Source organism: Microtus pennsylvanicus, chromosome 6 (genome assembly GCF_037038515.1).
Source record: "Microtus pennsylvanicus isolate mMicPen1 chromosome 6, mMicPen1.hap1, whole genome shotgun sequence".
Classification (NCBI taxonomy): domain Eukaryota; kingdom Metazoa; phylum Chordata; class Mammalia; order Rodentia; family Cricetidae; genus Microtus; species Microtus pennsylvanicus.
Genome location: NC_134584.1, coordinates 1,762,088 through 1,785,280, shown reverse-complemented (window position 1 = coordinate 1,785,280; position 23,193 = coordinate 1,762,088).

Below are 23,193 nucleotides of genomic sequence, written 5' to 3'. Positions count from 1 at the left end.
GGGGCTGCTGTGAATCAGAACTCCAGGTTCCGATCCTTTCCCGGCTGGCAGGGGTAGAGAGCTGAGAAAGGATCTGATGTAAGCCAGGCTGGCCTCCAACTTCCTGCATAGCCAAGGATGATCTGAACTGTTTGTTGTTGCTGTTGTTCTTTTCCAGACAGGGTTTCTCTGTGGTTTTGGTGCCTGTCCTGGAACTCACTCTTGTAGACCAGGCTGGCCTCGAACTCACTGAGATCCACCTACCTCTGGCCTTCCGAGTGCTGGGATTAAAGGCGTGCGCCACCACTGCCCGGGGACTCTGAACTCCTGTCGCCCCACACATGCCTGACACATGCCACACATGCTACAAGCTGGGGCACACCTGGTTGTGCGGAGCTGGGATGAAACCCGGACTTCATATACCCTGAGGGAGCTCTCTGCCTCCTTAGCCTTAGCCTGATGCCCCAGCTCCAATCCTTTTCTTTCTGCCATATCTCAGAATCCTACTTGCTGGGACACGGTTTACCCATAAGGAAAATGGGTGGGTACAGTCACGGGCTCATAGAAGGTGTCACTCCGCTAGTTCCTACCCGGTCTCCCTCGTGTCCCTGCTTGGGGACTTGGGTCTCTGATTGAATCATTGTCCTTGCAGCCTTAAGTTCTTCCCGTGGCTCAACCCTGATTCCATGAATTTGAGGGCATGCAGCATGCTTTGCGCGGGCCTCATGGGGGGGGGGGCTGTAGTCCCTCTAGTCCCTGTCATCCAAAGCCCCCTACTTCGACTGCTCCAGGTGCGCCTTCCAATCACAAGCCATCAGGTCCTTCAGAGAGTGAGTCCATTGTCCTTAGAGAGAGACTGAGGTCCCCACTCCACCCCCAGGGCCACACACCTGTAGGGAAGCTCTCCAGACACCCACAAGCCACCATTGTCTTCCCCCGGGAGGCCCATCTTGGGGCTAAGTCACCGGGTGGAAGGGTGGAACAGCCCATGGCGGGGAGCCCTCTCTGGGCTGTCACCTCTGCCCAGTCCTGAGGCTTGGGTGTGCCCTGGCAGGAGGACAAGCAGCCAGGGGCTGGAGCCAGGGCCCCTGCAGGGCGGCCCACGGCCTGCAGGCCCCCGCACTCCTGACTGTGCCTTTTGTTCTGTGGATGCTGGGGAACCTGTCCACCTACCTCGGAACCCTTCCCATTCCAGCCATAGGAACTGTTGTGTACAACCTGGAATCTAAAGTCATTTTCGAAGGCCTGTGGAGTGCTCCGCTGGCATCAAGGACAAATTCCAGTCAGCGAAGAGGGCAGACAAACTAGGAGATTGGGCAGCTGGGCCTCTGTGCAGGCCCTTCAGCTCCGCTGCTCTGGAGACTGAGGAAGAAGCCCAAGTTCAAGGGCAGCCTGGTGAACTTCTGGGTGATGGTAGTCTGAAAAGCTAAAAGAAGGCTGGGAGTGTTGCTCAGCGGGAGAGCTCCTGCTTAGAGGACCCCAGTGAAGATCGGGGGTGTGGCCAGGGTGGAGCCCCGCCCAAAATCCCCCTAATGCGGGACTGGGGGTGTGGTCAGGGTGGAGCCCCCTCTAGAATTCCCCCATCGAGGTGATGAGGGCATGGTCTCCTAAAATCCCCCAGCAAGGCCTTGAGGGCTTGTGTGAGCTGGGGCTGTGGGCTCCATCCCCAGAAGTGGGTGCTGAGCTACTGACACGGTGATGTAAGAAAGCCAGGCATCTGGTCGCAGAATCTAGCAGCCAACTGCGGATTAGTGTAGGGTGAAGGACCCCTGGACTCCGGACTTCCCCCGCCCAGGATTTGGGCAGGGTCTGAGAAAGCCCCGAATCAAGACAGGAAAAGTGGGAGGGCGGCAAAGTGGATCTGAAGGAGAGTTGAACCCTCCCCGCGTGAGCTTGGCTTAGGGTCCTGGGAAAGGGAGGACTGGAAGCAGGGCTTGGTGGTGCGGAGGTGGAGCCAGGGGTCAGCCAGGAGGGCTGCATGAGGAGCGGGTTACAGTGGGTCCCCAACACTACACAAGCCTCGCACCAGGCTGAGCCCCAGTTTTTCTTTTGTTTAGAGACAATCTCAGTAGCACAGGCTGGCCTTGTTTTTTTTTAAGAAGGGTAAAAGGGAGTTCGAGGCCAGCCCGGTCTACAAGAGCTAGTTCTGGGGGGAAAAAAAAGGTAAAAGGGAGGAAAGAGAGAGATTGAGAGAGAGGCCTCTTCAGAAGAACGGCGGCGGGGAGAGTGGGCTTGATTTCTCCTTTTATTTTAGACAGTCATTCGTGAAGTAACCAAGGGTGGCTTTGAGCTCCTGATCCCACAGTCCCTACCTCCTCGGTGTTGACGACGGGTGCGCCACCATATGTGACTTCCGTGGCACTGGGAATGGAGCCCCAAGCTTCACGTGTCCTCCATGTGTCGGACCTCTACCCACGTAGCACAGCCCTGCCCCATCCCTGGTCTTCCTCCTCCTCCTCCTCCTCTTCTTCTTCTCTTAGTATTTATTTATTTTTATAGAGATGTGCGCTCTGTAGTGTATGTATATACGCCAAGTGTGTATAGGAGCCCTCAGAAGTCCAAAAAGGGCATCGGATCTCCCAGAACTAGCCTTGCAGATGGTCGTGAGCCTTCCTGCGGGGCTGGGAATTGAATTGGGTCCTCTGTAAAGGCTATGAATGCACTTAACTGCAAAGCCCTCTCTGTAGTCCCGCCCTTTGACCCTGCCCTGGCCTCAGTGTGAACCCCAACCCCAACACAGTTTGAATTTGAACCCAGTTCATCTTTTTTTTTTAAATATTTATTTATTTATTATGTATACAATATTCTGTCTGTGTGTATGTCTGCAGGCCAGAAGAGGGCACCAGACCTCATTACTGATAGTTGTGAGCCGCCATGTGGTTGCTGGGAATTGAACTCAGGACCTTTGAGCAGGCAATGCTCTTAACCTCTGAGCCATCTCTCCAGCCCAAGCCCAGTTCATCTTGATGGTGGGCTGAGGAGACCCCTGCCATGGCCCCCCAGCTCCTCCTCATGCACCTCAGAATGGTGTCACCTACCCAGGAAGACAGCAGCCTAGCTCCTGGCCAGCTACCTCAGGCCCTGACTCAGGTCCCCTGGGGCCTGTTCTGCCGCATTCCAGGACTGCATGTACAAACACCGGCGCCTCCCCGTCAGCCCCCACAGCACTGTCCAGCCTAGTGACCCCAGGGGAAGCACAGCAGGGCACGAGAAACGTACCAACCCATGGGACATCTCTGCTGACCGCTACTTGCAGAGCTGTGGGTATCTGCTTTGGGACAATATCAGGGTACCCATCTTCTTCTCGGGACTTATTCTGGGGGACTAAGCGAACCATCCCCATTCATGTGGGGACACCAAGCACCACAGTCAGGTCCCTCGCTTGAGGGTGGGCTGGGCTCCTATGTCAGATTCTCTTTGTCTCGGCTCATCTGCCTACACAGAGGAGGGAAGAGGTGTCTGGGCTATGGGTTCTGTGGGGCAAAGAGCAAAGGTCAGAAGTCATTGACAGCCACCTCCTAGTGCTGAGGACTTGTGGGGTTACTCAAAGATCCTGGGGACACAAAGGCCCAAGGGACCGCATGTCAACAGAACTGTGGCCGTGATATCAGGGTGAAGAATGACAGAGAACAAGAAAGTTCCCAAGACCATGTGGTGGGGTAAACGGGGCACAGGCACCCCAAATCTGCAGTGCGAGCTGAATTCAAGATGGAGACTCAGGGCCTGGGAGCCACTGGTGACAGGAGGTCATCAACGATGGTCACCACCAACCAACCAACTGACCGATGTCCCCTTTCAGTGCGGGTCACCCTGTTGTAACCAGCCTCCCAGCCTCCCTCACAACCCTAGTTCAGTTCAGTTCTGAACACCAAGAGGCAGCCATGTGCCCGTAACCTCACATCCTTCTCACCCAAGCCCTCAGTCCCCTGCAGGCCTCATACCTCTCCCTGCCACTGCCTTGAGGCCTCCCAGCCCCCCTCCTGTGGTTGCTGGCAGACATCTTGCTATTATGACACCACCAAAGAGTTCTATAATTCCAGCGAGGAGGCTGACAAGATGGCTCAGCTGGTCAGGGTGATCACTGCCAAACCTGATGACCTGAGTTCAATCCCAGGATCCGCACAGTGGAAGTAACAGATTCCCGCACATTGTCCCCTGACCTCAACTGATGTTCTGTCTGACGTAGACAAACAAACCTTTAAATGGCTAAAAATAAGTAATAAGGTTGATGGCTCCCTTATAAGGGATGCCACCCAAGAAGCATGTGCATATACACACGTGTGCACACACACATTGCACACACGTGCGTGCACATACCCACAGACACACACTGCACACAAACACACTCACACACACGTGCACACACCTCACACATGCACACACTTGCAACTCACATACAAGTTCACACATATGCACACACACACTTACACATGCAAACACACATGCAGATACATACACACACATGCACGCATACAGAACTGGTGGGCTGAAAATGTCTGCTGTCAGATGAGCTCCCTGTATTCTCGGGCTCCTTGCCCTCTGCCAGGGCAGAAAAAAAAAAGGCTCAAACCCAGATCTACCAAAGAGGATGGAGCTGGGGGAGGGTGCGGAGGTAGCTCACCCTGTGGTTCCAGCTCTCAGGAGGCTGACGGAGGCAATGGGATCCCCAGTCACAGGCCAGCCTGGGCTACAGAGCTGGACTCTATCTCAAATAAACAACAAAACGACTAAACATTTAATGTTTCAAACCGTAGCTAACCAGGACCTAGAGAGACATGACAGTTGGGAAGACCTGACCTGGGCACAATGAGGCCTGGAGAGGTCAGAGGTCAACATTGGTTGGCTTCCTTTATTGTCACCGTCTTATTTATACATTTAAAAAATTGGTCAGGCAGTCATGGTACACGCCTTTAATCCCAGCACTCAGGCCGGGCAGTGGTGGCGCACGCCTTTAATCCCAGCACTCGGGAGGCAGAGGCAGGCAGATCTCTGAGTTCTAGGCCAGCCTGGTCTACAAGAGCTAGTTCCAGGACAGGCTCCAAAACAGATAAACCCTGTCTCAAAAAAAAAAAAACAAAATTATATATATATATTCACCATGTGCCCTCAATCCCAGTACTCAAGAGGCAGAGTGAGTTCCTGGGTAGCCTGGGCTACAAGGCTAAATAGTGAGACTTTGTCTCTAAGTAAGTAAAGAATGAATGAATGAACAGATAAATAAAAAGTCTTTACTATTCACGTGTGTGCACGCGCATGCTCCACCACGTCAGTGTAGCAGGGAGGAGATAACCTGTGGGCCTCTGTTCTCACCGGCCACCAAATTCAGTTCACCTAGGACCTCCAACTTAGGCTTTTGAGACTAGACCTCTTACTGAGCCCTGAGCTCCTCAGGGCTGCTAGACTGAACAGCCAGCAAGTGCCTGGGGGCCTTCCGGCCCTGTTCCCCAAGTGTGCAGCGCCCTAGTCAGCTTTCCAGTGGGGTTGGGGGCTGAAACTAGGGTTTACTGACTGCACACCCCGTCTTACTGTCTTCCTCCCCTCCCTTTTTTGAGACAGGGTCTCTCTATGTAGCCCAGGCTGGTCTGGAAGGCAGTACCCTCCTGCCACAGCCTCCCAAGTGCTGGGGACACGGGACACAGGTGTGGCCCGCCTTTGCTGGTTTTTCATTCAGAGGAAGAAACAGAATCCAGGACAGCCAGGTCACGGGGCTGTGGGAAGTCACAGGGGTCCTGGTCTCGGCTGTGGAGGCTGCAGGTGCCTGGCGACTGAGGAGGGGCAGTCCCTTTAGAAGCCTGTGAGTGTAGGGAGGGCCCCTGTGGCCACACAAGAGGAAGTGGGCTGTAGGACCCAGGGTTCAGGTCTCACTGTTGATCGCCTAGGAAGGCTGGGAGGCTGGAGAGATGCTCTGTGACTGAGAACTCTTGCTGCGCTTCCAAGGACCTGAGTTCTAATCCCAGCCCCTGCAGCAGGCAGCCCATAACCAGCTGTAAATCCAGCTTCCAGGGATACAGCGCCCTCTTCTGGCCTTCAAGAATACTGTGCTCAAGTGGCAAACACTTTTATGTACATATAAATAAATAAATAATCTTATGAGAAGGCAATGGAAGGAGAGGCTAACATCAGACCTCTATGCATCATCCCTGCATCCCTGTGACCTCCTTGACCTCTGGCTGTTGTCACGGGGACAGGGATTTCCAGGTCCCTTCCTGAACATCCTGGATAGATGGCCCCCAGGTAGAGCTCCAAGTCCCAGCTTAGCATATAAACTCTGTGACATAGGCTGAGGCAGGAGGATTGCCGTGAGCTCTGGGCAAGCCTGGACTACAAATAGATTGTAACCTTGTCTCAAAATAACAAACTGACAGACAGGAGGGTCGGGAGTTCAAGGTCATTCTCCAAGGGTATGTGATCCTATGTCCTTCCTCTTCCTGATTCTTGGGTGTCCTGGTCTCTGCTGAACATGGGACCTTTGTATTTTCTGGCCCCAAGCAACCCTGCCACTTGTACCCCCTGGCCAGCACCACCTGCTGGGTTATTAGATAATAAAAATGTAATTATTCATTTTACCTATATATGTGTATGGAACATGAGCAGAAATGTTTTTTTCCTACTGCCAGGTTATTTCTGGAAATCGAACTCAGGTCATCAGAGTTGACAGCAAGCACCTCTCCCTGCTAAGCCCTCTCTCTGGCCCTTATTGCTGTTTTTACTTCCTACCCGGCAGCTTGGGCACCCTTTGCAGCCCCTGCACTCAGTGGGAGAATAGGAAGACAATGGAGGCTTCCATTTCACTGAGGAGGAAATCAAAGCTCTCAAGAATGAATCTGGAGGCCACACAGCCCCAGCTTCTGGATACAGTGGACTTTGGGGTCCCAGGCAGGGAGCGCAGCAGCTGCAGGGGCTAAGAGCCCTGTGCGGTGTGTGGCCTCCAGCAGCTGGGCCGCCCGCCCCCACGGAAGGGGGAGGGGAGCCGAAGTGGCAGTCGGTGGCTGGCGCTGGGCCTGATGGAAAGGGCTGCTGTGGCCTCGGCGCGGCTTCTCCTACCCTCTCACGTGAGACAGGTTCAGGCTGGCCTGGACTCTCAGCCTAGCCAAGGATGACCTTGAACTCCTGGACCTTGTGCAATCTGAGTCTGGTGTCTGCAGGATGTTCTCTGCGCTAAGGGACAGGGTTGTTCCTCCTTTATGGTTCATGACTTTTCTTTTCTTTTCTTTCTTCTTCTTTTTATTTGTGACACTGTTGCTCTGTGTAACAGTTCTAGCTGTCCTGGAAATAGCTCTGTAGATCAGGCTGGCCTCGAACTCACAGAGATCCGTCTGCCTCTGCCTCCCAAGTGCTGGGATTAGAGGCGTGCACTGTCACCACTGCCCGGCTGATTCTTGGCTTTTGGAGAAGCATGGGGACACTCATAGGTCACCTCACAGACATCGGAAGCTGTGTCTAGGTGAGGCTGAGCCTGGGTGGGGCTGACGCCAGGCAATGTCAGGGAGGACGCAGTCAGGTGGGACGAGTTCTCTTTCCCACTTCAGCTCCCACAGTGGGGCAGGGGTTGGGGTGAGGTGCTGCCCCTTAAAGGGAGCTACATCCCACATCTCGTTACAGCAACACCCTAAGCTCTTACAGCCAACAGAGCCAATCCCTGGGGAGGGGGCGTGTGTGGCATAATTAGCTTAATTATGCCTCATTTGCAGGTTTGCAGATTGCTGGGCAGCAAAGGAATTTGCAAGTGCTCGGCCTGGAGTTGTGGGGTCTCTGGCCCTACAGGGACTACAGTCACACTTTCCCCGAGGCTCTCAGGGGCCGGCCTCCCATTTTGGTTCTGGGATCTCCACCTGTGCTCCCACCAGGGGAACTAGAGTTCTGAAGATTTTTCAAGCTGTCTCTTCTGAAAACTCCAACTCTGGGGAAGCTAAGAAGCAGAATTCAGAACCCATCTGAGACACCTTGGGGGGTCCCACTTCCAAGGAGACCCCATGTCCCACAAGTGTCCCCACCTCTTGCATTCAGGACAGAAGTCTGGGGCCCCTCAGCAGCCCAGCCTCAAGCCCTTGAAATCTACCTAGGCCTTGGAGGGGAAGTCACACAGCAGGGCCTTTGTCCCTGCCTCCACACCTACTCTTTTTGAAAAGCCCCCCCCCCCCGGGTCGTTTTAGTCCAGGTTGGTCCATACCCACTGAGGCTGCAGAGTAATCCAGTCCCCTGGACTCTTAGTAGACTGAGGCTATGGAGCAGGATCCAGGCCCTCCTGTCTGCATCCTGACCCAACACACTTCCTGGTGTCTGCATACGTGGCTATGGGCTCCCTGAGAATGGGATCCTGTCTTAGGGTTTGTGTGGCTGTGATAAAGGCCACGACAAAAGCGGCTTGCGAGGAAAGGGTTCACTTCAGCTCACAGCTCCAGCCCATCATGAGGGAAGGCGGGCAGAGCTTCAAGGCAAAGCTGAGGCAGAGGCCCCGGAGGACACTGCTCACGGACCTGTTCCCGGGGCTTGTTGGGCCTGCTGTCCTGCACAGCCCAGAGCCACAGTGGGCGGCTGGGGCGGGACCCGCGGGACCTTCCCACATCGGTCATTCAACAAGATAAAGACATGGCCACGGTCCAATATGATGCGCGCGTTTTTGTTTTTGTTTTTCCTCAGCTAAGAGTCCCTGCTCCCAAATGACTCTAGCTTGTGTCAGGGTGACAAAAACTAACCAGGTCAGAGACCTACCACCTCTCCAGGGGAGAGGCGGGCCAGGAAAGTCTCGGTGATACGAAGCTGACTCCCCCAAACCAGAGCCCTCCCAGACCCAGGCGGTGTCTGCCCTGCCTTTGACCCCTGAAGACCCTAGTCTTGACTCCGTTCCTTCCCGCTCTTATGCCACACACAGGTCCCCAGGAGGGAGGTGGAGGTCGTACTGGGACCACCTCCCTCCCCCAGCTTCCCCGGATGGAACTGACTGCAGTTCAGATACTGGCCACTAGATGGCGCGCGACACTCAGAAACGCACACGCAGTTCGTCCGTGTGCCCAAGGCACCCGTGCAGCCCGTGGGCTCGGATCTCTCGTGTTCAGATAGTGAACGCGTGCTTCCTGCATGCCGAGAGCGACGCTCACATGGGGATTCACCACGCTCGAGGGTATCTTAACAGGCGGGCGCACAGCCACGCGACCTTGTGTTTACACCGTGTGTTGGTGCCCGCACACGCATGTTGTGCAGCATTTGTGTCCTGGATGTCAAGCCGTGCTCACAGTACATGCCCGCGTGTCCTCTGTGCTGGGCGATCTTTGTGCTGGGAACGTCGCTATGTGTGTGGTGGGCACATCCATTACCTCAGCTCATGTGCCCCAAGATTCCCCCACAGATTCATATGTCCCTTGTCTTGGCTCACCATAATCTCGATCGTGAGCATAGTAACCCTGAGGATGGTTGGCCACGGAATGCGCTCAGCAGCTGAGGTGATAATGGAAATCCACTTGACTCAGCGCCACAGAGTGGTTTTCAGCAGGGAACCAGGCTTGGGGCCAGCGGAGGGATCTGCTCCTTCTGCAGGGTCCTGGGACACTAGCCTTCCATCTAGAACACCTTGTGTGGATTTCTGGGCTGAATGCAGTTCAGGCTATCAGAGAAAATCAGGCAGCACGTCATCTCCCGGGTGCCTCTGGGTAGCTGCTGGTGGACCGAGCCTGCAGACTGGGACCCATTTCTATCTGGTCAGTGGGCCACCAGAGGTGCGTGGGTGCCCATTCCCAGAGTCCTCAGTGACGGGCGTCACACAGGGAGGGAGCCGTCTGGGCGCTTTGATATGGGCCGGCCTGTTCTGGCCACATTCTCCACATTCTCTTCCTCCCGTGTCCGCTGTCACCTCTGGTGGCCATAGGCCATCTCCTTGGTAACGGCAGCCACCGGGTCAGCTGTGCCATCGACCGCAGCTCATCCTTACAACCCCAACACTGGACCTGGAAGATGATGAGGTGGGTGGTCAGCCAGGGTGTCAGGGGTCAGCAGGGTCAGAGGGTGCCTGCATCTCAGTGGCTCCCCGGGGCCTCAGTTTCCCCATACATTCAGCCTCTCTGGCCTCTAGACTCTATGTCCAGGCCTGGTCACTTGCCGTGTGGACAGTGGTCTGGCTGGAGGGAGGCTCAGTCTTAATCCCAGTTGCTGTCGGGTGAGCAGGTTCACAGGGTCACTGGGAAGCCAGCGGAACACCATGGCTCCTGAGCCGTCAACAGACCTGCTGCTTCTAGCAGATTCCATCACTGTTATTGCTCAAGCGGACGACTGTGGATACTTCTAGAACAATCCAAAAGATTTTGTTATTATTGTTCCCAGTAGGCTACCACTGCTATTTCTAGAAGATTCTATCGGCCCAACTCTAGAGCAACATTGCATCTCAGCTTCCAGAACTTTCCACAGCTGCTGGTCCTGGAAGCTTCTACCCTTCCCTCTCTGCACAGAGGGTCCCTCCAGAGACCAGGACAGGGATGCAGGTGTGCAGTCCCTTTTGGGAGCTGGCAGGTGTCTGGACTGTCCTGGTTTCGGTTGAGGGAGCTGAAAAGCACAAGGCCTGACCTTGTATAGACCCTGGCATGAGGGGTGAGGAAGACACAAGCTGCAGGGTAGGGACAAAAGTAATGCCCACCCTCTTCCCTCAGTTTCCCCCTTTGTGCAGACTCATAGACAGAGTATGAGTCCCACGGGCCCTGACATTTCTCATAGGCCAGGCCACTTGCCTGGGACCACGTAGCCAGAGGGTGGAGCCGTGGAGGACAATTTTTGCTGGCCGAGGCTAAGGGACCCATCCCCAATAGCCAGGCAGACTGCTGGCCCTTTAAGAACCTCGGTTTGGCGCTGCCCAGGGGTTATTGATCGGAGCCTTGGAAACAAGATTAGATTATTGGGCTGAGAACTGCAGCCTGGGGGCCTGGGAAAGAGGATGGCTTCTTGTAAAAGGCTCCCCAGGGTACTAGGGGCTCATTTCTGGGGGCCTCCCCAGATCCCATGTTCCCCAGGACCCTTAGTTTGAAAACTGAGGCAGAGAGGGGTTGCCTCTTTCTCCAAAGAAGCCTGGCCAGAAAGTGGCGTTAATGCATGCCTTTATGGGGTGTTTGGTGTATGGTAAGCCGGGGGTATTAGAACAATCCTCAAACAATTGTTTGATTCTCCGGCCTCGTTGGACTGTGTGTGCCTGGGATGGTGGGAACTGATGTCCTTACGGGAGGTGGCTCTGTGTGTCTCCTACACTGTCTAGGTGAGACGGTTGGAAGGCCCTATATGCAGCTGGACAACAAGTCCTGGTCCAGCCTTGGACGCCCCCCCCTTTAGATCTGAAGGGGACCCTGAATTCTTCCACAATTTTCTAAGGTTCCTAGCCCACCCAAAGGCTGAACTGCGTGCCAGTCCCTCACAGACTCTCTCACTGGGGTTCCTGGTGGACTGTCACCAGCCAGGAAGAGCCTCCTAGGGGCAGCCACCAATGTCTGGAGCCAAAATGACTGGAGAGAGCCAAGGATCGGAGCTGTGAAGACGTGTATGCCTCTCAGGCGTTCCCTTCCCATCGCTGTGTCCCCTTCAGACTCAGGGATCTCGAATAGGAATGAGGGACAGAGAAGGCTCAGGAGAAATCAGGGCCCCTGCCAGTCAGCAGCCTCTACACTGTCCTCCACCCACCCGGGAGGACTCCAAGGAAAAGCACCTCCCAACAAGAGACCAGCCTCAGCACGTGGTTTCTATGGTGCTGGCGTGGAATTCAGGCCTTTGTTCATGCCAGGCAAACATATGCTCTATCATTGAGCCCAAACCCCTGTCACAGCCCCCTCCCCCTGCATGTCCTGAAGTTGCTCTGTGCACCAGGCTGGCCTCGAACTCACAGAGATCCGCCTGCCTCTGCCTCCCAGGTGCTGGGAAGAAAGGTGTGCGCCACCACTGCCTGGCCCTATCGGTTTTTAAAGCATCCGGAAGACCAAGGTCACAGTGGACCCCCAGCAACTGATGAAAGAGGGAGCCATTTAAACACCAGGAGAGGCTGTGGAAGAGAAGACCTGGAACCTCCAAGGCAGTTGGGGTCTGGGAGCGCTTCCTGAAAGAGGGAGTCTAAACACTATGTGTCCGGGTGTTTTCCAGTGTGTATGTAAGGAATCACAACTACACCTGGTGCCCAGGGTACTGTCTAGAAAGAGGCACTGAATTCCTTAGGATTGGAGTTACAGATGGTTCTGTGAGCCACGGCACTAGCCCCTGAAGGAGGAATTTTATGTTGTTGCATAAGAAGAGCTGAGTTCTTGGCAGCAGGACAGAGAGTTTGAGAGAAGAGGGTCCTGCTGTTTGCGATCTTGTGCACATGCGGAGGAGGCTCTTCCTCTGGTGTGTACTTAAGACGGAGAGAGATTAGACGTTGAGGAAGTACCCAGGGCTTGCACTAGCTTGTGGGGGGGGGGGGCTCTACCCCCTGACCACGCCCCCAGCCCCTAACGGGGGGGCGGGATTCTAGGCGGGGCTTCACCCTGACCATGCCCCAAGCCCCTCACTGGGGATTCTAGGCGGGGCTCCACCCTGACCACACCCCCAGCCCCTCACTGGGGAATTCTAGGCGGGGCTCCACCCTGACAACTGACCACGCCCCCAGCCCCTCACTAAGGTTTTTAGGCAGGGGTTTCACCTGTAAACCAGATCCTATCAGTCCCTTGGAAGGTGGCTAAGCTGAGGGGTCATGATGACAACACATGGGTCCTGAACTTGGTGCAGATGTATCCAGGATGGGATAGTAGTGTGGACTTCCTATCCATGCCCTAAGGGCCCCCCAGGGGTACTCCTTAGTGGATTCTGGGGTACCCCAACTGCTGAGCACTAGCAGGGCTGCTAGCCCCGCCGCAGCAGTAATTAAGGGCTCTGGGCATCCCCACGGTGTGATGTATGTGTGCCTTAACTAATCATTTATTAGGTCACTGATGGCTCGTCAATATTAATTCATTTATTTAAACAACTCGGTCCTGTAATGAAGATGTTGTCTGAGAGGGGAGGCAGGCGGGTGGTGGGGCCGCGATGCAGGCGAGGGGTGTTTTCAGAGATAACCAAGCAGGTTGGGTGGCGGGAATACCCCACCTGAATGTCCCACTTGTGCGGGAATGAGGCCAAGACCACAGCAGGGGCAGCGTCCTGGGCACTGTATGTGTCTGGAGAGGACTGGGGCAGCCATCATGACCCATCTGACTCAGTGGTCTCCAAGGCCATTCTTCTATCCTGCCCCAGGGAGGCATACTGCTGCCTGCATGCTGCAGAAGACGGCATCTAAGCATCTGCCTGGTGGGTTTGTCACCAGGAGATATTTAAGAACAGCAGCTGAGCTGGAGAGACAACTTGGCGATTAAGAGCACTGGCTTCACTCCCAGAAGACCCAGGTTTGGTTCCCAGCACCCACATGGCAGCTTACAACCATCTGTGACCCTGGTTCCACTGGATCCAACGCCCTTTTCAGGAACACTTCACGCATGCACGTGACAGAAAGCTCAGAGGGTAAAGGCTTGGCAACCCGAGTTCAAGTCCTCGAACTCACATAAAAGTGGCAATAATCAAGTCGTCCACTGCCCTTTATGTGTGGGTCGTGGCCCACACAGAAGCACGCGCTCACACAGAAGAATTTGACCGGGTGCGGTGCAAATACCAGCCACGCCACTTAGGAGGCTGAATCATACAGAGGTTCGAGGCCTGCCTAGGTTACATAGTTACATAGTTACATATAAAAAAAATCCGATTTCATCCCTCCCCTGTTCCAGAGCCACTTTGGCTTCCTAGTGCCCTGGGGAGAAAAGCCTCTCTCATTGGCTAAGCCAGCTTCTGCCTCCCTGTCCTCTCTTGCTTGTCTCACCCCAACCTCAGGGTCTTCTTCACCGTGGGTCACAGCACTCCACAACACCTGCGGTGCGTCTGCGTTTCCAGGAAGATCAGGTCCCACACCATCTCTTAATCCATTCGATGCTTCGGATTCCGTGAGCCTGGGTCTCTCTGTGGCTCCGATGACGACAGGTATGTGCCATGCCACCAGGCTGTCTTTGCTTCTGATGACACAGGGTGAGGGACACAGAGGCCAGGGACACACCTGTGAGGCTGAAGGAGGAGCTAGCCTGGGCTACATAGGGGAGGAGAAAGAGCAATGGGGTGAGGGCAGCAGCACAGAGAAGTCTCCTCAGCTGCCTGAGTTTGTACACCTAGAACTGTGGTCTCCACTCAGAACATGGCTCCATGGGTTCTCTCTCTCTCTCTCTCTCTCTCTCTCTCTCTCTCTCTCTCTCTTTTCCTCTTTCTTGTTTCAAGACAGAGCTTCTCTGTGTAACCCCGACTGTCCTGGAGCTCAGAGATCTGCCTGCCTCTGCCTCTACAGTGTTGGGATTAAAGGTGTCAGTCACCACGCCCTGTTGTTATTTATTTATTTTTCAAAAAAAATATTTATTTTAACCAGGTGGTGATGGCGCATGCCTTTAATCTCAGCACCTAGGAGGCAGAGGCAGGTGGATCTCTGTCAGTTTGAGACCAGCCTGGTCTACAGACTGAGTTCCAGGACAGCCAAGGATACACAGAGAAACCCTGTCTTGAACAAAAACTTATAAAGACAGTGATAGTAATGGTAACAGTAACAGTAGGGCCCCAGTGCCTCACAATGGCAGCTCTCACCCCATCAGACAGCCAACAGGGCTTCGGGAATCCTCCCTGGGTGGTCTCAGGAAGCAGGGTGAGGCCAGACAGAGCCGTGGAGTGTCTTGGGAATGTCAGCAGGATGGAGGTGTCCGGGTTTGTTCTCAAGCAATGTCTCACCACTGGGCAAGTAGTTGTAGGAGCTACTTAGAAACCTGTGGCATGGGCGGTGGTGGCGCACACCTTTAATCCCAGCACTCAGGAGGCAGAGGCAGGCGGATCTCTAAGTTGGAGACCAGCCTGGGCTACAGAGCGAGTTCCAGGACAGCCAGGGCTACACAGGGAAACCCTGCCTCAAAAAATGAAAGGAAGGAAGGGAAAACAAAAGAGTGACCTTTGTCTCAGCTCGCATTGATTAAACACCTACTGTATATGTTATTCCGCTGCCCACGGAGTAGGGATGGAGTGACTGGCTTGGTGCGTGTCCTTGTCATCATCTGCCAGGCAGGTCTCGGGCTGTCTACACTGCTCACGCACAGGGCAGGCAGCTCAGTGTGGCCCAGATCACACGTATGCAAGTGCGGAGGTTGGCAGTGGGTCTAGGTGGCCTTGTTTTTCCTGAGGAAATAAGCTGGGTCTTCCTCTGAAGTACCTGGTGGTCAGGGCAGTAAAGTTAACTTCCTGTAAACAGTCTTGATTAGCGTTCTCCAGCCCTACGTAAATTAACCATGGTCAGCCACGGAGGCCCCAACGATCGATGGTGTCGCTCGGCGATTCCCGGACAATCCGGCCCATCCATCCGTCACCGCAGGCCAGATGCTAACGGCTTTATCTTTTCCAGCCAGGCAGTGAGGGAGGGTGGACAGAGGGGTCTGGGCATAAGACAGTCCTCCTCAGACACTCTGGCCATATCTGTAAACATGGTAACATGGTGTTCCTCGGAGCTTAGGAGGCTGGTCAAGAGCCTGCAAGTTCTGGGCCAGCCTGAGCTGGGTGAGATCGAGGTCAGCTTGGGCTACAGAGGGAGGGTTTGTTTTCAATGGTCTGTTTTTGAGGCAGGGTTTCATTGTGTAGCTCTGACTGTCCTGGAACTCACTCTGTAGCCCAGGCTGGCCTTGAACTCAGAGATCTGCCTGCTTCTGTTTCCAGAGTGCTGGGATTAAAGGTGTGCACCACCATTGCCTGGCTATTTATTCATTTCTTTAGTTAGTTATTTGGGGACTGAGTCTCACTATGGACCTTTGTACTATGTGGACTCTCAGGTCTGCCTTCTCTGCCAGGATTAAAGGTATATGCCACACATCTGGGGTGTGGTGTCTGTGTAGGTGGGGGTCAGGGAACAACTTTCAGAGTTGGCTGTGTTTTCATCTTGTTGAAGAAGGTTTTCTCTTGACTCTTCCTTGCTGTATGTTCCAGGCTTGCTGCTAGGTGGCCCTGGTCAGTTCTGTCCCTATCTCTCTGGAGAAGGGCTGAGTCCCAGACCTGCACGGTTGTGTGGGTTCTGGGGATCTAGTCCAGGTAGTCAGGCCTAGTCAGTGAATGCTCTCACCCACTGAGCCATTTCCCCAGTTCTGCATAGAGAATTTGATAGCAGCCTGTGCGGAAGGTTCAAGGCTGGGGGCCAGTCTGGTAGGACAGCAAGTTCAAGGCCATTCTTTAAAACACACTGAGTTGGAGGTCAGTCTGGGCTACGTAGTGAGTTTGAGGCTTGCGTTGGCTAAATCATAGGTTCGGGGCCAGTTTAGGCTCCATGAGACCCTGCCTCAGAAAAACTGCTAGTCCAGGGTCATCATCTAGGGTCAATGGGAACATAACCAAGACTGACACAAGTTCTAGCAGCTGACCCCGGTCAGGCAGCACCAGGACACTGGCCACCACAGGGCTTCAGGTAAATCATTCATGAACCAGGCTTCTCCGGACTCGGGGGCTGGGCTGCTGGGTAGGAGCCATGTGTAAGGCTGGAGGGCAGTGGACAGAATGTTCAGCCAGCACGCACAAGGCCGTAGGCTCCACTCACAGCAGCGTGTAAACCAGGCATGGCATGGTGGCGCATCCTACACCCGCGAGTGGAGGCTGACGCAGGAGGGTGAGGAGTTGAAGGTCATGGTGAGTTTGTGGTTGGCCTGGACTTGATGAAACCCCATCTCAAAATGAAAACTGTGTTTGGAAACTTATAAGTCAGTCATGGTAAGGGGATTGGCGTTTTCTGAGGTCATGGGTTCAGGTTGGAGTGGTAGGCTCCTATAGGATTCCCAGGTATGTCAAGCTACAACAGGGACATAGGCCTTTGTGAGCCACGTCCTCAGAAGCCCTGGGCCTCCTCAGATACAGAGACCTCCCTGTGGTGAGATATCCAGACTCTGATGTCTTGAAGGGCTAGCCAAGCCTCTTGTCTGTCCTCAAAGGTGCCACGCTCTCCCCAGGGCCATCCTCCTCTCAAAATCCCCCACAGAGGCTCCAAAGCCACAGAGAAACCCTGTCTCGAAAATCAAAAAAAAAAGTGTTCCTCCTCTTAAGCCGGGCGGTGGTGGCGCACGCCTTTAATCCCAGCACTCGGGAGGCAGAGGCAGGCGGATCTCTGTGAGTTCGAGACCAGCGTGGTCTACAGAGCTAGTTCCAGGACAGGCTCCAAAGCCACAGAGAAACCCTGTCTCGAAAATCAAAAAAAAAAAAAAATCCCCCACAGAACCGCTGTGCCTTGAGTGGACTGTGCTACAGCCTAGCTGCTGGTCTTGTGTCCTGTCCCACATTTGTGACTTTGGGGGTGTTCGGAGCTTCTCACTGGTGTCCCTTCTCCACACCCGCTGTATGCTCGGAGGGACACAATGCCTTCAAACTCGGAGTCTGTCCTTCCCACAGCTCAGCCTCTAGGGCCAGGCTAGAATGAGGGGCTTCCCAGGAGGGGAACTCAGCCACCTTCAGCTCAGGGTGAGTTTGTGGGTGGCCTGGGCTAGATGAAACCTTGTCTCAAAACAAAAACTGAATGTATTTGGAAACTGTCTCAAATCAAAAACCACGGTGACCAGCACTGGAGGAATGAGGCCTAAGGTTGATTTCTGGCCACTGCATGCATACACATCCAAGCATGAAGCCCACGTGTGCACATCCCCCATACACATGCACACACATGAACATACACAGATAATGAAGGGTATTCACTGCACAGATCCCAGCGTCCCTGTGGGCCCCACCTTTCCTGCCCTATGGTCACCTCTCCCGAGTCACTTACTCAAATTCTTTGTCAGCCATGGCCCATGTATGTGGTTCATCGGTAGATGGCCTCCTGTGCACCAAGGGGGCTACTGGGGAACCTGGTGGGCGCTCACATCCTTCTGAGAAGTTGAGTGTCAGCCATCAGTGTCTCCAGCGGCCACCAAGAGCTCCTGCTCACACTAGCGAGGCTCCACAGAGTGCTCCATGACTTTGCTTTTTATACCTGGGCCCCAGGTGAGAACCACTCTCTTGGCCCAGAGAGGCTCAGCTGACCCAGAGGTCCCACAGACGCCTTCATCTCAGTGAGCATCCCACAGCCGAGCCTGTCTCCTCTCCTTCCCTGCCTCCTAGTTTAGCTGTTTCAACATTCCCATCTCGGTCTCCCTTCCCACTGTCCTCACATTCTGGCTCCTTGGAGGGCCTTCCTGCTCTACGTCTGGCAAGCTTTGTGCTTTCAGGCTGGAGGGTCTCTGCTGGTACATCAGAACCACTGTAGATGTCATGTAAGTGAATGCAACCATGGAACAATAAAACTTTATTTAAAAAAAACAAACAAACTGGGGGTCAGATGTGGCCCTTGGCCCATAGTTTTGTGTCTTCTAGACTTCTTTCCCCAACACTCATTCTGGGGAACCTTTCCGTACATACAGCATCTATACCTGCTCTGTTTTAGGCCTTTCCCAGATTGGCACGGCATAGACAAAGGTCCCACCCACTATTCTGAGGTGGAATGGGTTTTGTACCCGTCACCCTCTGCTTACAAACACGCGCAAGCGTGGGTATGTTTGCCCACACCTGTGAAGGAGACAAAGGCTCTGGGGACCCTGCTGTCAATCTCCACCTTGTTCCTTGAGGCAGGGTCTCTCACTGAACCTGGGGTGACAAGACTGGTGGCCAGCAAGTGCCAGGGATCCGCCTCCTGTCCCCGGTGCCCAGCGCCAGACTTACAGGTGTGCATGGCCATGTCAGCCAGCCTTTCACCTCTTGCTCTGGGCTTCCTCACACCTGTGCATTGTGCACATTCGCCGTGGCCATACCCCTACAGTCCCCAGCGGCACCTTTGAAATCCCCCCCCCCAGGAGCAAAACCACAGAAATTCCCATAGTCCATGCCCGGAGAATCCACATGGGGCTCAGAGACCTGAGTCCAGAGCGGGGCCCTTCAGGCTCACCGTCTCTCGGGCCTCGCCGTGACTTTGCCTATCTCTTCCTGGCACAGACGGTGATGCTCCAAGGATGGCAGGAAGATGGGCCGAGCCCGAGCCAGCCGATCAATAACCCCATCAGCGCAGGCCCAGCGGAAGTCAGGCCCATCCCCACCCTCCAGGGAACGGATAAGGCCCAGGAACCCTCTTGAGGGACGCTGGGCACCCTATCTCCAGTGGAAGTGGCTGGTCCCTAAATTGCCCCACGGGCCACGACGCAGGTCCACATCGAGGCCTTTAATAGCTGGGACTTAATGTTTTATTGTTGGTTTTAAAAGCATAATTAGTTGGAGTGTAAACAGAAAGAAAATACCCTGCTTAATTAAGAATTTTTAAACGGGGTGTATAACTGCCGGAAACACCGGCGAACCAGCAGCTCCCTTCATTAAATCGATCGGGAATGAGGACTGGAGTGGAGGGATGGGCCAGGCACTGGGGACACAGCTGAAGGAGGCGATGTGAGGGGTGCAGCTCATCCCTCTGCTGGCACCCCAGGGAATTGGTTCTTTTCGACCAGGGCCTGGGAAGTGGGGCCTGATAACTTTTACGCACTGATGGAGGTGACAGTTGGCCAGATAGTCACCGAGAAGAGCCTGTGGGTGGCTGGGAGCCAAGTCCTGAGATCCTGGAGATGGCTGGGTGTGGAGAAGTTTAGGCTGCTTTGGGGCAGCGCTGGACACAGATCCTGAGGTGGGGCCCTGGCACACAGCAGCGTGGACAATGTCTTCAGTCCCTCTGGGTCGCCTCTCCCATGCTCCAGCTTGTCTCTGAGCTGGGGCTTAAACCTGAACACTGAGAACATGTTTATACACGTGTGTGTGCGTGTGTTCATGCCTGTGTGCACACGTGTGTATGTGCATGTGGGTGGTGGGGGCCAACAACTCTGCCTGCCTTGTCCCCTCACTATCCTGGAACTCACTGATTCAGCTAAGCTGACCAGAGCGCTCCAGGGACGCTCCCGAGTGCTGGGATTAAAGGTGACCACCACCACCTTCCGACAGGTATCTTGTATTTAAAACATATATTCCTGTCATTGTTTGAAACAGGATCACGGTCTCTAGCTCAGGCTGGCCCCAGCCTCTTGCTCCCCTGCCCTTACAGGCATGGATGGGGAGGAAGGGTGTGGAGTTGCACATGTCCAGACGTGTCATTTACAAGACAATCCAGACTCCCCGCAGGCCAGATGACCCACGTGGTTCACGCTGGGTTCTCTCCTGAGCTGGGTGCCATGCGTGTAATACCTTGGAACAGGTGCAGATGGACCCAACTCGCTGACCTGGAGCCTGGGAGTTGTAGAAGTCAAGGGTTCCCTCAACCCCAGGGACACTTCTCCAGGTCCCGGATCTGTTAGAAAAGACACTGGACATGAGTAGCCTGGACGACAGCCACCGCAGCCAAACTCCATCTGCGTGGGCACGCTCCCCTTGCACGGGAATGAACAGGAAGCTTGTCTGCTACCCCCAGGCATGCTAAGTAGTCTTGAGATCCAGTTCTGCCTGGTTCTGAGGGCTGAGCTGGGACTAGGGAGGCCCAGGGTAAGTCCCCAGACTTCCAACTCCCAGGACTTTACCCAAAGCTCCTGTAAGGCTTCTTTAGGGTGATTGATCAGAGAGGTTGAAGCGGAGGTTGTGAGCGGCCCAGCATGTTGACAAGGCCGTGGCCTCTGATGAGGAAGCTAGGGCAAATGTCCTGATGCTGCCAGATCAACTGCAGTCTGCAGGCTCCCCATGGGGCTTTCTGGCTTTCTGAGAGTTCTGGAAGATTCTCCTTGTCCCTCTCCTCCCCTCTCTCCACCATCCACTGCGTATCTTTCCTGTTCACGTTCTCTCTCCCTCTCTGTTGTTTTGATTCCCTGAGTCACTGGATCACTCTGTAGCTGATCCTGCTGCATCAGCTTCCTGAGCACTGAGATAACAGGCACACATGTCACTGTGCACGGCTTATCTAAATGTCTTCTTTGTGCCTCTTGGGGACCTGAAGGACAAGCTGAGATCTGGAGAAAATTCAGAGGACTGGGTCTCAGATCACCTGATGCCGGAAGCCCTGGGCTGTGGAGGTAGACGGGAGGACCACAAGCGGAGGGAATGACCCTCTCGAGCTGTCCCTGGGGCCCTCATCCACCGAGACGGTCCATCTGTTGTCTCACTGGTTTGGCCTCTCTGTGGTTCCCTCTCTGTGGTTTTGGCTGTACCAGTCTGTGGTCTGAGGAGCCCACAGTGATGCAGATGCAGTCCAGAGGGACTAGGGATGGACACGAGGCTCTGCTTGGAGTGAGCGGTGAGGCCCCATGTGGCTGGTGATAGAACACTGGAGTCCAGCCAATGCCCCACAGGGCACACTGATGAATAAACCCCATCTCCACCTTATGAGTACACACACGTGTGGGAGCCAGTGGGAGAACACGTCACGTGTCTCCTGTTTCTCACTTTTTAAAATATATTTATTTATTTATTATGTATACAATATTCTCTCTGTGTGTATGTCTGCAGGCCAGAAGAGGGCACCAGACCCGATTACAGATGGTTGTGAGCCACCATGTGGTTGCTGGGAATTGAACTCAGGACCTTTGGAAGGGCAGGCAATGCTCTTAACCACTGAGCCATCTCTCCAGCCCTCTCACTTTTGTTTTTATTATAAAATTATTTATTGTGTTTTTTATGTGTGTCTGAGACACACTCACAGGGACAGGAGGGAAATATCAAAGGACAGTTTGCAGGAGTCCACTCTCTCCTTCCTGGAGGTCTTGGAGACTGAACTCAGGTCATCAGGACTGGTCAGTGCCCCAGCTTCCACACTCCCCTCAAGACAGGGTCTCTCTGTGTAGCCCTGGCTGTCCTGGAACTCAGTCTGTAGACCAGGCTGACCTCAAACTCAGAGATCCGCTTAATCCTTCCAGGGGGGTGTGATTAAAGGCCTGTGCCACCACCGCCCGCTCAGAGTCAGTTTTGATGAAGGACTGTTTCCTTGCTATGGAAAGAGTACTTAAGACATACAGGGTATGCAGTCGGTGGCGCGGCCTTTAATCCAAAGCTATACAGAGAAACTCTGCTTCAAAAACAAAACAAAACAAAAAAATGCCAGGTGGTGGTGGCGCACACCTTTAATCCCAGCACTTGGGAGGCAGAGGCAGGCGGATCTCTGTGAATTCGAAGCCAACCTGGTCTACAAGAGTTAGTTCCAGGACAGGCTCCAAAGCCACAGAGAAACCCTGTCTCGAAAAACAAAAACAAACAAACAAAAAGACTTATAGGGGTTTGCGTGTGTGTGTGCTTGGTGTACAGTGGTCTGCAGTGAAAATGTTAGTGAGATTTGGTGACACACATGGGTCATCTCAAAATGTGGGAAGCTGAGGCAGGAGAATTGCTGTGAGTTTTGGTACAGCCAAGGCTACACAGAGAAACCCTGTCTTGAGAAGACAAAGCAAAAATAAATCTCCAATAAATCAGAAATTAACACAAAGTATGAAAAAGAACTGTCATGGGGTTGGCACTGCAGAACGGTTAGCAGTTGCTGGGGCAGGAGCTTGCCCGATTGGAGACACAGCGTTGATGCTGTCTGTAAATCAATCCCCCCACCCAAGTGCTGATGCTGCCCCAGGGAAAACCGGGAACAGCGAAAACTCCAGGAAATCAGGGAGAGAAGGACTCATGAGCCAGGGCGAGCAGAGGACGCATGAACTGAGGTAAAGGGCCAGACGAACAGCATGGGAAAGAGAAAAGCAGCACAATTCATAAATAAGTCTGAAACAATGCCTGAAGCAGAAAAGGTCAGGGGAGATCTCAGTGGCTGAAAAGCTTGTCCTGAGTGTGACCTCCAAGAACTCAAGAAGAGTCAGGGTACGGGGGTTCTGAACTTGTAACAGTAACAATGTCATCTTACACTGTCAGCTTGACGCATTTAGAATTTCCTGGGAAGGAAGTCTCGCCAGGGACTGCCACGGGCCTGTCAGTGTGTCTGTGTGGGATTATTAATTGATGGGTAAGGTGGTGGCCACGCCTTTAATCCCAGCGCTCTGGAGGCAGAGGCAGGCGGGTCTCTGAGTTCGAGGCCAGCCTGGGCTGTAGAGCGAGTTCTAGCGTTCCAGGACAACAAGGGCTACACAGAGAAAACCTGTCTTGAAAAACAAAACAACAAAATTGATGTGGGCCCTGCCCAGGTTCTCGCACCAGGTCCCCTCGTCTCTGTGA